The sequence below is a fragment of the Columba livia genome, chromosome 4, assembly GCF_036013475.1.
Source record: "Columba livia isolate bColLiv1 breed racing homer chromosome 4, bColLiv1.pat.W.v2, whole genome shotgun sequence".
Taxonomy (NCBI): domain Eukaryota; kingdom Metazoa; phylum Chordata; class Aves; order Columbiformes; family Columbidae; genus Columba; species Columba livia.
This window is the reverse complement of record NC_088605.1, coordinates 59,244,002-59,259,386: the sequence shown is the minus strand read 5'-3', so window position 1 is coordinate 59,259,386 and position 15,385 is coordinate 59,244,002. Positions and strand designations below refer to the sequence as shown.

The 15,385-nt window shown below is 40.8% G+C and overlaps 1 protein-coding gene across 1 annotated transcript in view; it reads right to left on the bottom strand.

The window, feature by feature from the left end:
* Window positions 1-15,385, bottom strand: part of RNF150 (ring finger protein 150) — a 121,172-nt gene that overhangs the window by 7,987 nt on the left and 97,800 nt on the right. The gene's annotated exons all lie outside the window — the stretch shown is intronic.

Here is a 15,385-nt window from a genome sequence, read left to right as displayed (position 1 = left end):
TTATGGTCATATCACTCTGTCAACATATTACTATTTTTTAGTTCTGCAGACAGGACTCAAAGGTAGATCCAGGTTTCTCCACCGCTGAGGTCATGCTTAGATTTCAAACTTTACTCTTATTCAGTCTCTGCCTAAAGCACTTCAAAATCATCAGAAAGTTCAAGCCATCAGTAGCAAGAAACATGATAACAAGGAGCCTGGATGAGTAGCACTTTCATCTCCTCCTCATCCTCCCAGGGCTCTCTGTCCAGGCCATTGACCTCCACGAGCTTTCTCCCACTCCCTGGGCACTTCCCTCCCTGTCCCTTTTCACTTCTCCAGCTTGGCATCATCCTACACTCTCCACCAAAGGCAGCAAGCTAAGGACAAAGTCACAGGCACATGGCGGAGCTGGTTGGACACCAGGAAAACATTTCTAACAGACAGAATATTTGTCAGTGGAGACTTTTAAGAGTGCTCTTGGCTAATGTCTGGAAGGAGCAACACAGGTGGTGTTAGTTCTGCCCAGGACTCAGGACCAGGCTACCTGCCTTCTCAGGTACCTTCTCTCATCCTTTTCAACCTCTTTTCTATTCACCCTTTCCTCTGAATGTTCCTTCTGGCAGGTTCCCGATCTAGGCTGGAGGGATCTACTTTAATCCAGCAGGATCCCACATACAGTAAAAGTCAGATTATTGACTTTCACCAAACAGCAATACCCATCAAAACTAAAAGCACAGGAGGAATAACTTATTTTTGTTTTGATTCCACAGCACTTACTATACATGTATTTAGTAGCAGATAAAGCCAACAGATTTTAATGGACTAAAAGCTAATTTTATTTTAAGAACAATCAGGAGAAGCAAAGCACACTGGATCTCTAGGGAGATATTTCAAAGGCACAACAACCCCATAGGTGGCCCAGTCCCTGAGAGGAAAAGTTGATGGTTCATATTTTCCAGTGGTTTAATTACAATGATGATATTTCTATTGTAACAATACAAGCATTTAAATGTGTGGCAGTTTTTCCTTTACATATTTTATTTTTCAGACAATAGAAGCAGAGCTCAATTGATGCTAAAAAGTCTACAAGTTGAGAGTCTACGAATTAATAAATAAGAAACATTACAAAGGAGCCAGGAAAATAATAAGTCCTCACATTTTAATTATTCAGTTGTATCTAAGTGAGCACAATTAGTCTCCTCTCAATAACTGCATGATTTTTAAATCTGTTTTTAAAAAACATGTATTTACTTGTGCTGGGGTTAGACCTCATATTCTGCGGAGAAAGCTTCAGTAGAACCTGCATTAGTCGAACTGAAAAAGCCAGTGCTTTCCTTTACAACCCTTCTGAATTTTCACCCTGGATTATTTTTATACTTTCCTGATTGCAAGATAAATAATTAATGCACACAACCTCTTTATATCTGTGTATTTTTTCCCTATCAATATGACAGTAGTAAAACACTTCAAGGCATTGCTTCTGACTAGAAATGTTTCCACTCGAGGTGGAGGAAGTACTTACCAACAGAGTGAGATTTCATGCAGACTTCAGTGGGCTTCAGTTACATGATTACATATTAGGTGAACTGCTGGATCCAGGAGCACCAAAGTGCAACACATGTACCCCAAGCTCTAAAGCATCATCTGTAGTGGTAACAGCTCCCCAAGACAGAACGCTGTGGTTCCAGACCACCGGATCATTCCTCTGTAACTAATAGGATTCTTAAAAACAACGGCAGTGATGGTCTAAACACTGACCTAAGAGCAAGTTTACATTTACATGGCAGAGTTCCAGAGGTTTACCCATATTTCTCCTGAGAGAAAGGTGATTTTCACTGGAGCTGGCTGTGCAGGACAGAACTGCTCCAGTGGTGACAGCCACATGCATGCTGAAGAGCCAGGATGAGCTGCCAACACCTAATGTCAGACTGTCAAATAAGAAGTGTTTCTGGTGTTGAAATGTTATTTCAAGATTGTTGTTTCTTCCAGGGCTGCACAGCAGAGAGAAATATCTCAACTGAGTTCAAGACAGGCAGGTAGAACAGAAACAGGTCTACAGCGCACCTATCAGCTTTCCAACCTATGTACAGGAGCACCCACTTTCCAAAATAGCAAACTTGAGATTTACATTAAAAATTCTATATAATACTCAAATTCTCTCTCTTAATCTTTCCAAACTATGGGCTTTATAGGTTGCCTTCTTTGGGACTAAAGTGCAGGTCAGTAAGAACAACGAACAAAGGATCCTAAAAATGCCCATTCCCTGGCATTGCTTTTCCAGTGCTGCAAGAGTGCCTAGAAATATGACTACTCCACCTTCCCTGCTTGCTAAGAGCACAGAGGTTCCAAGTCCTAGAGCTACAGCCTGCTGCTTCAGCCGAGCAGGGAGAAAAACTCAGACACCACCAGCATTGCACCTTCTCTTTCAGGGATGGGGTCAGCAGTGACATTTCTTTGGAAGATGCAGACAACACAAGGAAATTAATGCATCCCCTCAGCATTACGTGCTTGGTTTTGTGCACAGGAGTCCCGCTACTGACCCCGACATGCACAGGATGAAACTCAGGAAGGCTGCAGAAGTTATAGCAGAAGGGGATCAGCTGTCGGTGGCTTTGGGTGCCAACCTGGCTGCAAGGGCTACAAATGGCCTCACCGTGGCTCCCACACACAATACAGCCTTTCTAGACTGTGTGGCTTTTGTTTTATTTTATTTTCATTTTTTTTTGGCCGGCTGCTCAATAACGTGAGCCAGCACAGTTAGTGACATTCATTAAAGGTAAACAAACCTCAACTAAGCTGCAAGTGCCAGGAACTCAGCCTGCATTTTGCATGCCTGGTTTTAGATCCTCTTTACAATTACAAAGCTTATACAATCACGCAGCTTCTCCAGAAGATGCCTGATTCACTCTCAAGAACTTTCATGAGCTTTTTGAAAGTTTGAGACATTTGGTGTTTTTCTTAAAGCCGTGAAGTCAGGTGAGGATCTCAACTTTCAGTGAAGATCTCAGCTTTCACTTAAAAATGAATGAATCTTAAGAAGTAAAAAGAAATAAAGAGTTTTTAAAAAGATCCCTAATTTTTAGACAGATTTTATTTTGGAATATCTGACTTGTGATTTTAGATGTTTGAGATTGGCAATCCTGCCTAGCAGCACACACTATAATAGTGCCACCATGTTTTATAGCATTTCACGCCACAGGCATGAAAGCCTTTTGCTTAATGAAGCAAAAGGCACATCCCAAGCTGCTTTTCAGTGCGAGTGCTAGTGTCTACAGCAGGCAATCATAGACCTCAGTGCCACATTCCTCTCATGTCAGCGAAATGCAATACACCCCGGCACACTGCCTACTTCCAGACAGACTTTTTCCACTCATATTCCCTGACACACATTTGTTTGAGAGGGTGCAATAAAACGAACTCCTTCTCTAGGCAATATTACTCTCATTTTAATTATGTTAATGCAGGAAGAATATCACAAAGTAGATATAGAACTGCCCTACATTACAGTACAGTACAGCCTCGTTGCAAAGTTCATTAAGGGGTGTTTATATTTGAGTACAATTGCAAAGGATGAATTAGTTAATTACTCCAGTGTTTTAAAAACAGCAAGGCCACATCTTAGTAATAGCTATCTACTGCTGCTGCTACTCACAATACTTGAGGAAGACTGTAGATGTTGTACACTAATAAATATTCCAAAAGGAAAAGGTCAGACAATGGGTTTCTAGGAATTTGATACCGTTTGCAAGAGTCTTGGGAGTTATCTAAGCATTCAAAAGTGAGTGAAAAAGTGCATTGATAGAAACACTAAACTGCCATGCAGATGCATGCAACCATGAGCACAAATTGAGATATAGTTGTCATGACCCACTCAAGGATGAGGAACAAACTGATGTAAATGCGGTGGGTTTTGCACTTGCAGAGGCCTCACTCCTGCTCACTCTGTGCTTCTCCCATGGAGGCCACGTCCGTCACTGTGCTTGGACATGGGCTATGCCATGGGGCTCTCCTAAAATTGCTCCTGCTTGGCCCAGAGCCTGAGATTTCCTTCAAACTCACAGAGCTGGAAAAGCTGCAGAACCTGATGATTGGGCTAAAAGGTCCATAATCAATTTGCATCCAGGAAATCAGCAGAAAAATATTAATACACTAAAATATTATACAGCAAAAGCTTCTCAGCATTGAATGATTATAAAGTTGGTCTAAGACAACAGACTTTTTACCTTCTCTGGACCTTCAGGTAGGTCTTAATGATTATACCCATTTGTGAGTAGGCAGGGAAGTATTGATTTTTACAAGTTGAACGAGAGCTGCAACCAAGTGTGTAATTCACCTACTGGAAGTGTAACTAAAGCCAGTGATCCCCTGTTCTTGTGGATTAAAAACACGGGCCACAGCATTAAACTCTTCAGCTGGAAGTCGGTCTCCCTTCTCTCATTTATTATCAGTGGTCTGTGAACTAATTCAGCGTACTCAGTCCTGCTCCACACACAATTGAACGGTTGCACAGCGTGGTGCAGCTGCTAATGGTTTTCTTCATCTCATGGTGGTCACAGGAATCAGAGGGTAAGAAAAATTGCTACTGTGCTACTTGACTTAGGTGTAATCTATTTGCCTAGCTATAAAGTTGAGCATTTAGCAGAAGAAACAAGTCTTGTTCTACACAGATCTTCTGTTCTTGATGGTAGATGCCAAGCTTTGAGGAGAAATGAATAATTATTGATTTCTTCATCTAATTAAATGGTTTGAAAAATTTATCAGTTATTATCCCATCCTTATCTGGCAGAAACTGTACAGCAGACAATGGGACGCTGTCTAAAACCTCATTTTGACAATAAATATACAGCAAAATTCAAACTGATTTCATTATTAATTATGCATTTTCAGTACTGTGAAATATGCCCTATTTCAGAACTCTTCATCTTCTGAAGGTGGAGCTAAGCCAAAATGTGAAAACCCTGGTGACAGGTATGCCCTCAGATCTACATAAATATCTAAAATGTATATGTTAGCATGAACATTATTCTGGTCTGGGACTCACTTCTACTAAACAAATATTGCCCCCAGTCAGATTTGTCCAGAAGCATTTTGCTCCAGAAGAAATCAGAAATGTGACCATCTCCTGAAGCTCTGAGGAAGCAAACACACCCATGGTTATCAGAGGCATTGATGAGAGACCTTTATCAAAACAGATTCTGGTCAGTACGAAGCCACAGTGAACTGCCAACACAAGCAGTGTTGTTCAGATTTTTCTTACAGTATTAGAACAACCAGAACACTTCTCATCACGTTTGATTTATGAGAGGTAGAGAGAGACAATGCTAGAGCTCTCTGTTTTTCTTTGTCTGCCAAAGAATGCACTTTACCACTAGAGAGTTTATTGCTGCCTCGCATTGCAGCCTTGCCACAGCATCACTTTGCTGCCTGGAGTCTAAAAGGTGGAGCACAGTACCTCAGATGGCAACTCCTTCCACAACAGCACCAATCCATTTTATTTTATTGCTAAGACATTCTTCCTTAAAAAAACCTACTGATTCTTAAAATTATTCTCAATCATCCAGTACTTGTTACGGGATCATTTTATAAGTAAGTCTTAAATTCCTTCCATATCATTTTGATAATCATAATATTTCAGAGCAGGACGTAACTACACTAACAAAACAACTGAGATAAAACACATGGGGAAAAAATGCCTACAAAATCCCTAATGCAAAAGAAGCAGTGGGAATATGTTTGAGGAGGAAGGGTTATGAAAAACCTGTTACTAACACAGTCCTTTTGTACACAGAGTCTAAAAAATGGATGAAGAAGTCTGGCTGGCTGCAATTGAGAACAAACTACTGGGGAAATATTTTATTGCTATTCCCCAGCATCAGAGAGACTTTGCTAAGGAGCAAGGGGAAAAAGTACTTGAGCATGGTAACTGTTTTTGGAAGAAAAGGCTAGAGTATTTTCCATAAAGAACAACCCAGAGCTCTGTGAATATACTAAAGGCAACAGGGTTTAATCCAGAGGATAAGGCAGATGACATCTGAAACATATGGCAAATAATACCCAAACATCAGAACACTAGGAAGAATCAAACGCCATGACCTGGCAAGACTAATTCAAGACAACATTTGAAAAATGTGTTTATCTGGATCAAACCCATAAGCGGTTGAGAGACTTGATAGATAGGCCTGGATATGACTTAAAACACTAGAGTCCCTCCCAAAGCAAACTTGTTTTTTTCTTCTTACCGAGTGAAAAGGCAACAAACTTCCCTTAATCTTTCTTTAGGATTCATATTATGGAAGAACATATAGCGTCTCTTTATGGAAAACAGTCAAAGGCATAGTTCCCTGTCTTCAAACATCCTGCTGTACCAAGGGTTAACATCATTATCATTGTTCTAGACATGAGCTACCGAGATGGAGAGTCACGACCCTTCCAGGCATTAAGTGATTCTGTGTGCCCAGTTAAGACATTGTAAACCTGATTTTTCATTTCAGCATTGACCTGGACATTGCATGCCCCAAGTATATCTTATACTAACTTCAGTGACATCTGTAAGTACTCAGCACTTCTGGAAATCATATCCCAGTATCTCAAGTCAAGCATCGAAAAATGAAAGGGAAATTATTAGCAATAAGATCAGTTTTCTGAAGCCTAAATTTGGAACATGCTGTATTTAAGCAATAAATTTTAATACCAGTTACCTAAGAAGACATTTTGTATTCTGGCAAGACCAATAGACTAATTTTCATAAACAGCATAGAAAGCACCAGCACTCAAATGCTCTCTCCAAAAGAAAGGAAAAAATAATCTGTCCAAGTAAGGATATATGATATAAAACACATGGAGCTGATAGCAAAAACATCTGCAGAAAGCTGAGCAAAAAGGGAAGAACACATACCAGATGTTATTGCACGGAGGCAGTTGGACCTGATTGTCTGGAAAAGCAAAGCTTTTTTTTTTTTTTTTTTTAATTTTATATGTCTGTCTATCTATCTATCTATCTATCTATCTATCTATCTATCTATCTATCTTTAATGAGCATACACTAGCTCCTTGGGATTTTTTCCACGAATCAGAACACAAGGCTTTTGAAATTCACAGCATATATTAACTTCATTTTTAGGAGTCAACACTCTGGAGATCTGTCTTCTCTCTACAAGAGCCTGACTGATATTTTGGGAACTCTTGGTCTTAGCGGGAGCTGCCAACCCTCCCTGCCATACAATGAACATGCCTCTGCCAAGTATAACACAAGGAAACCTAGTACTTTTGCTTTCAGTGTATTATCCTCTTTCTCCTTACTTTTATGGATCGTGCTTATCATGTTCCTGCCCCAAGACCAGCAGGGAAACGACTTCTGTGGCCTAGATACTGCTATATAATTCTCTCTTCCTGTGACTAGTCTTTCCTCTCGCATACTGGAAACCAAGTCAAAATATGATCAGAAAGATTACCTGAAAAGTCAGTCAATGGAGTCATCACCCTGAGGTCTCTTGCACGGACTCTATGCTCTCATATCAGCTAATCCCCATATTCAAGGTCCTTCACAGTTTATCTGCACATCTGGTCTTATTTGCTAAAATGTATTTTCTTCCATCTTTGAGTGACCACATTTTTCAGGCCCACACTCTGCCCTTGTTTGATTGCCAGACAAGAACCATCCTACTTCCTTCACAACAGAGCATCCAGCCTCCTAAACCTTCACAAATCTGCTTTTCCTTTCTCCCTCCAAGGTCTCCCACTACCTGGAAGGGGACAGTGACAGCAGGATGCCACTGCACATCATTCATACCCTTCACCACCGGCCATCCTCAGAACCAAAATACTGCACTGGATGCACCTCTGGTCAGGACAGCAGGTTCTTCTGATACCCATAGTAAGTTTCAGAAATAAATCTGAATGCATTTCATTCAATGCACAGCCTGTTAGAAATGTATGTATTTAGAAATGTATGTATTTAGAACATACAAAATTATTCATGTATTAGATTGAGAATCAGAAAATAAGATCTCCCATAAAAAGGGAAGAGATTCAAAAATACTGAAGTGCAGGATGGTAACTACATGACAGTTTTGATTCTCAAGTACATTAGTCACCTTTGGTAATATATTTAGTAGTCAAAGATCTGTAATTCAGAAAGAATTTTGCTACTTTTGGTAACATCCTGTCATTTCCTACACCACTCTAAGAATCCTAAGAAACATTAAGTTTTCCATATCATGTTAAACAAAAGTCTAATTCAAATCGTCACCAAATTCACTCACAAAAAAGTCTCTTAGGCCCAGACCGAACTAAACTAACTACTACTGTGCAGTCCCAGGCACTGCTACAAACACTCCATATGCAGGTATTATTCTCTGATAATTTCTATTATTCTTCCATTTAACTTGTCCGTATGCAGATTAAGTTTCTGACCCAGCTGAAGTATAGTTCTGTGTACCAGCAGCATGACGGAGCCAAGCAGTGGAAGTCCAGCTCCCCTGTCCTCGCTCACCTTCCTGCCACCCATCCTGAGTCAGCACTGCCATTGCTCTGAGTGGCCAGGAAGTTGATTTAATTAAAAAACAAAAAAGTCTGCAAACTACCTTAGAGACATTTATTTTGCTAGGTTAGCAGCTGAATGAGCTGTCTCGGTCACAAGGCAAGCTGTTCCTGGGGTACCGAGATGTTATACATCTAAAATGTCAGGTGTGGCACGGAGACTATTTTTTAAATTTGGTTCTCTTTAACAGCTGCTAAATGACCAAGGCTCCTTGGTGTTACTGCAAAACAAATAGCAATAAGTGATAACATTAAAAATAATCATGCTTCGGCATGTTAGTGGTGTGTAAGGGATATTGCAAGGATTCCTTCAGTCACCCAAGTGTGGACAGACACACACCCTTTGAACAGTCAGCAAACATCTTTAATTACACTGTCAATGATTTAAAAATCTGAAGGGATAGCAGATACGTGACAAAAGTAGAGTTAAATGCTGTATGTCCTAGCATGGGTTATAAGCTCTATGGCCTATTAGCAGGCTGCCATAGTAGGCTTTTACATCCAAGAAGAATAATCACACAATTTAGCCGTCTGCATCGCAGTTTCCATGGGCTATACTGTTGACTGCTATTGTGACTGAGCTTTCTTATTTATATTTTAAAAACCCATGTCAGCAGTGTGCTCTGCTTCCTGCAAGCCTGAAAGGAGAAGGAAATTACAGCCTGACTCAGACACATAATGCACTAGATGGAATGAGTGAGAGTCTAATGGCAAAAGAAACTTCTGTTCTTAAGAAACACACAGAAGAAACATCCTTTCATAGAGTGATTTAGAGATTTACTGGCCAACACCACACAATACTAAACCAGAAGGCTCAAGATAAGCTAGTGGTTTCCAAAACATTTTTCTCTGGTTTGATCATGTTGCAGAGCCCTGACTTCTTCGTGGGGGGCTCCATGGCAGGAGCAGCTGCACAAAGCCACCTGAGATTGCTACTTTTCAAGACTGCAGATCCCTGCTGACACCCTGTGCAGAGCAGCTCTGCTTTGCACCCTGCTCTTGGCCAAGAGGAGTGACAAAAGGGATGCTCAACACACAGGCATCCTCCTTCCCACTGCGGCAACTGAACAGCCCATCCCAGAGCACCTGTGGCTGCGCAGTGGTGGAGGCTCAGCAGCTTCTGCTGGCTGGAAATTGTAGCCCATTACTACAGTTTCTGCCCAGCGACTTCAGCATGGTTGGATCCTGCAAAGGCACCTAGGACCACAGCCCTCCTGGGAAGAGGGAATGCCACTTCTGGCACTCAGGGGAATGCAAGATGGGGTGTTTGGTGCACGGAAGAGCAACCCACTGAGGGCACACAATGAGATTAGGGCAGGAAAGTGGTCCTGCAGAGCAAGGCTGCTGTAAGAGGTCTCAGATTACTGCAGCTTTTCTTCAAGGATGTTAGAAGCTCCTTACTCCTGCTTCAGCTCATGTACAAGGTGGCTACTGGCCAGCGAAAATCTGAAGGGGGGCAATTAATTCTGAGAACTTGTTGTGAAACATAGGGTACTGTGACAAGCAGAAAAGAGACCCGTTTCTGCCTAATCACTATGAATTGCTTCCTCAATTACAAGTATGAACACAGCTGTAACAGAAAACAACAGCTTGCTTTAAAGACAGCTCCTGTTAATTTTTGAATAAGGGGGTTGGAAAAGCTCACGGTAGTCTGGCTGAGTTTGGCTGTCATGGCAGCATGTGCACAATTTTCAAATCTGCCTCTTTAAATACCTTCTGCTACATAAGCTCTCAAAAAACCCAGGTCACCAGCAAAGCATGGACCTGAAGAATCATACACTGAACTTTGTAGAGCAGTTACAATGAACATCCTTGTGCAAAGAGATCACAAAAATGCCTGTGCATATTTTAGAGGATTTAATGAGAAAATGCACAAGGAGGTGGCTGAAAAGCTCAACAGTGGTGGAATTACTTGAATAAAGTTCATGTGTATCTTCTCTTCCTCTTGCTTGCACACAGTCCTGCTTTCCTTTCCAATGCTGCTAACACTGGGCTCCACCAGGGATCTCCAGGACATTTCCAGGACAAAGGGGCAAGTCATTAGCCCAGCCCTTCCTGGGCTCTTGAATTTGGTGCATGTTGCTATAAACTCCTTCCTCACCATGCACGTTGGTGATGGTGATGCTTGGCTGAAATTTTATTCCATTAGAAATGTCTACAATAAAAGTTTCACCCAGGGATATCTCCTCATTAGATATAAAAAACATGCACACCGCAATGAAACTAAAGGAGAAAAATCTCACTGTGGTGGAGGAACTCGCATATCAGGTATGTCATTTTTACCGCTGTCACTAGCAAAATACAACTTTTAACAGCACAACTTTTACGTTACGGGGAAAACAGTCATCTGTTTTGCTCAGTATAAGGAAACCACATGCCTGAGAAGGGTCCTGGCTCTGTTGCAGCAGCCGCCCCAATGCCTGAAGCAGGGCACAGCTGTGGGACTGCCGTGCCTGCCAAGGCTGAGCACATTAGCGCGGCATTCAGTGGTCATCCATCCACAGAGCTTCAGCAGCCTCCACGCTACCCAAGGGCTGCTCACAAACAACAGACATGTACAGAGACCATAACATTGTGTGTTACAGTTCTCCCCCCAACCTCTGACACCCCGCAGTGAAATCAGTGTCTTGCCTTCCACCAGCCACATGTGGACTTGCAGGATTTGACCATCTCTAGTCTCCTGTCACAAGCTCATGTTCCTACAGGACTGTCAGGTACATGTCCCACAAAAAACCTGGGGGACATTTGACACTGGTTAGGTTAAGGATCAATTGTCACAAGTCTGTAAAAACAGGGAATATATGATAGAGGGAGCACAACAACCCTGAAAAAAAAATGTTCTTGAACTTTACAGGACTGTCTAATCTGATTTAAATTGGACAGCTTAATTATGTACTTTGCCATAGGCCACAGCTATGTACTTACTGTACTTCAAAGATGAATATTGATTTAAGTGTAACTCAGCTGTAGAAAAATCTCAAGATTTAAAAAAAAAAAAGGAGAATCATGGAGTCTCAACTGTACAGCATCTCCGTGACTCTGGAAGATCCCTTGTTTAAAGCAAAGCACGTGATTTTCAGTCTCACAAACTCCACCAGGTACTGGAAAACTAATTGTTCTTGATGGTGTGGCATCAGCAACAGCACAATATTCTCTAGACAGGTTTGATGCTCATATTGGAACAAAATAAGAGCCTGAACAGATGACTACAGCCATACCCTATAGCTATACTATTTCTGCTGTGCAAAGACAGGCACATAGGTAAATAGATATTTTTCAGAATACATGGAGAGGATGGTTCAACTGGTTAGCCAGGCATTTTTTATGTTTACACAAAGCATTTAAGAATTAATACACTGATGAATTAAAATAAGAACATCCGGTTTTCCATACACAAGAAACAATTTCAGCCAGTTATATGTGCATCAGCAATGAAGAAAAATATCATGACAAGCTAAAGTGTCACCCCTCAATTTCATCAGAGATGCAGTAAGTAACATATTCTACTAATTTGAATCTCCTTCCTACAGGCTTCTTTCAGTATTCATACACTTCTCTTTGAGGCCCCTAGGATAATTTAAAAATTCTGCATGGAAGCTTTCTTTAATATCCAGTTTTGCAGAATCTTTACATAAGGAAATTCTACCCTAATTGAAAACAGTGTACATTTACTTTCTGGTGCCCTGTATACGGATGCATTCTTGGTAGGTACTTGTGTCTGATACTCCCTCATATAGACATAGAAAGGACAGTCCTGTCCTTCGCTGAGCACTGGCAAACAGTTAAGATGACTCACTATCAACCACTGGAGCTACCATAAATGTCTTCTTTAAAATATGTAACCTGAAATGCTTCGCTGTTTTCAGATTTTTCATCTTCTCTATAAGTGATGATGTTTTAAAACAACAGCAAGAAACGGTGCATAGTGCTGCAACAGCACTTCAAAATAGCCTCAGAATAATTTCTTTAACTGATGGGAAATTCTCCATGTGTTAAAGAGGAAGCTCTAGGAGACATGCACTGGAAGGGATGTCCTGGGTAGTTGAGTCTACTCTCCACTATTGTAGTGGCTGCACCATATAATCCATTTCAGATTTGCTAGCAATTAGCATCATTCACTCCACAAGCTCTCCAGCTACTGAGTTCATCTCTTTGCCAGTGCAGAACTGCAGACAGATGTCAGTTAGAACCTATAATACCTGGTTTTCAAAAGAGCCCTTCATGCAGCAGCAACCCACAGAGATTTTTTTTTCCCCTTACATTCTACGATGACAGATGAGTTCAGCTGCTAACACAACTTTCTCTTAAACCTCACATGCCTATCAAACCTTGCAACATGTTTTACATTCCAGTGTAATTATGCAGTTTTGGAACAGAAATTATTCCAGTTCTGATCTTGCCCTGCAGCCTACTCAGTATTTTCACTATAAGTAAGATTTTTTACCTATGGTTGTGGTTGATTCTCTGGTTGAGAGCTGAATCTGACCAGGGCCACAAACAGTAATCTCCTTACCAAAATGTGAACTTCTGTGCTCAAGATTTTTTCCTAAAATGAGAGCTTCCCACTATTATTTGGATGGTCTGTGTACCAGGAAGGTCCTTGTGTGCCACGGGGCAACCATAAGTAGAATGTTGTGCCATGCTGTGGGTCGGCATTTTGCACAGGGTGCGAAGTGACTCAAACTGCTGCTGACATTGATGGATTGGCAGGTGTGACATCATCAGTTCTGGTATAATCTGTGAATCTTGTGTGACTGATTCAGTACTAGAAGAGTGAAGCAGAGCTATCCAGCCGGAAACAGCCCATAGTTTCCAGCAGGAACATTTGCCAGGACTGCCTGCAAACTTAAGCAAAAAACCTGATTTAATCTGTCTATGCATAGCTGGCTTTATGAGAAATGTGGCTCTTTTAATTACTTTAGAAATCAGACCCTTCACCCCCTCCCCAAGACTGTATTAAAACTTTTTCTTTTTGGTAAAGTAAAACCTCTGAAATGCCCTTTGGTTCTCCTTTACTTTGCCTTCAAAGTTTGCTTAAAGGATTTAACAACATTTTTGATGTAATCAAAAGCATTCTACAGGAAAGAAAAATAAATACATTTAAAACTCATCACAAGCACATGATACGAGGATTAAAATACAACTAGGAGATACACAGAACCACTGCCTATTTGGAACAGAAATGTCCAAAATATTACTGTTTCTTGCAGAAGGGCTAGTGCATGAGATAAAATGCTAACAAGCTAGGTTGTGTGTATTAATGCACATTCACAGAGAAACACGAGCACAGAATAACAATTCAGAAAAGCATTCATAAAGAAAAAGGTCAACAGTTTCTCTTGTAATGTTGAGAAATTTTAAATCAACTGATGCCAATTTCCATTTAATTGGAACATTTCTTTGACAGTGCTGCAAGAGTTTGACATTTTTGGGTTTCCCATTAAAATATAAATCTTTAATCTGCCAGGCCAGGCCCGCTACCTTAGAATCTTGAATGAAAATACATTTATAAAAATGCCTTACGTAAAGAAAAAAAAAATCAACCTTTACAAAAACTGAGACCAAACTAACAAGTATTGAGTTAAGGATTTTAAATTAATTTAATATGAGACTTCCTCTGATCCCATCTCCTTCCTGCCTGTCTCTCTTTCTGCCCAAAATGAGCCTTTGCAAAAAGGAACACAGCACAGATTTACTTGACCTCATTCCTCGACCCGAGATGGGAAACAAATGGTTTTATCTCCCCAGCCACAAGCAAGGGTGCAAGAATGGTCCCTGCTTATCTGACTAGTTCCTGTTGCTTTCCTTGCTCGTGGGTCACACAAGTAACGCCACAAAAAGGTGAGCTCAATTTATTTGCTTATGAAATGTTTGATGTGACAATTAAAACCCAGAGAGAGGCAACCAGGACAGTAAGCAGCAAGACTAAGCCAAAAGACAGAACTCAACCTCACCTAAAGGCCACTAAAGGTGCCTGAAGGGCACCTTGGTCCTAGGACTCAGGAGAATTTCTTGCTGGCCAAGTGCCCTTGAAGGCCTGGAACTGGCTGGTAGGCAACCCAGTAGGGACATGAATAGAAACTGGTCTTAGGCCATATAAATCTAGCATTTCCTTTCATATAAGCTTGGAGTCACAATCTAGTTTCACGTGAACAACTTCTGGCATCAGAAAACCCTCTCCAAGCCGTTGCTTTTAACAGGGACTCTTGCTGAAATACTCACAAGAACATGATAAAGACCAAGACACCCATTTTCAGAGTTTCCTCCTGGACCAGTGTGGGGGAAAGGTCAACTCAAGTTTCAACAAATTGCAGCTGGAATTTAATAGAAAACATGTTCATTAGGTTACTTGGACACCATCACTACCATCAAGACTTCCCTAACACTCTACAAGTGAATCTAAAGTTGGAAAAGAGTAAATTTCAAACAGTGTTTGTCTGCATTAAAACACATTTTGTCTCTGTTTCAGTCTTTTAAGTGAATATATACATATGCCTGTTCCATCTTTTTTGAGTTCAGAGAGGCAGAAGAAAGAGGTATTGCCCTATGCACCAATATGTACCTGGAAAAGTAAAAATAACAAAAGCTCTCTGAAAACCAACTGTATAACTTCAAAAAATGTAAATGCGTTTGCACTGATTTGTTATTATTTCCCTTGGGAAGACTACTGCAAAGTTAGTGTCAAAATTCCATGACATTAATTTTGTTTTAACCCCTTCTGGCTTTCCTTTTCCGTTCAAGTTCTTCAATTTGACCTCCTCACATTGAAAAGTGGTGGTTTCCAGAAGGTTTCCATGTGGTTCCAGAACAAAATTTTGACCTCACAAACTTTTAGAAAATATTAAAGATTGACATATTATTACAC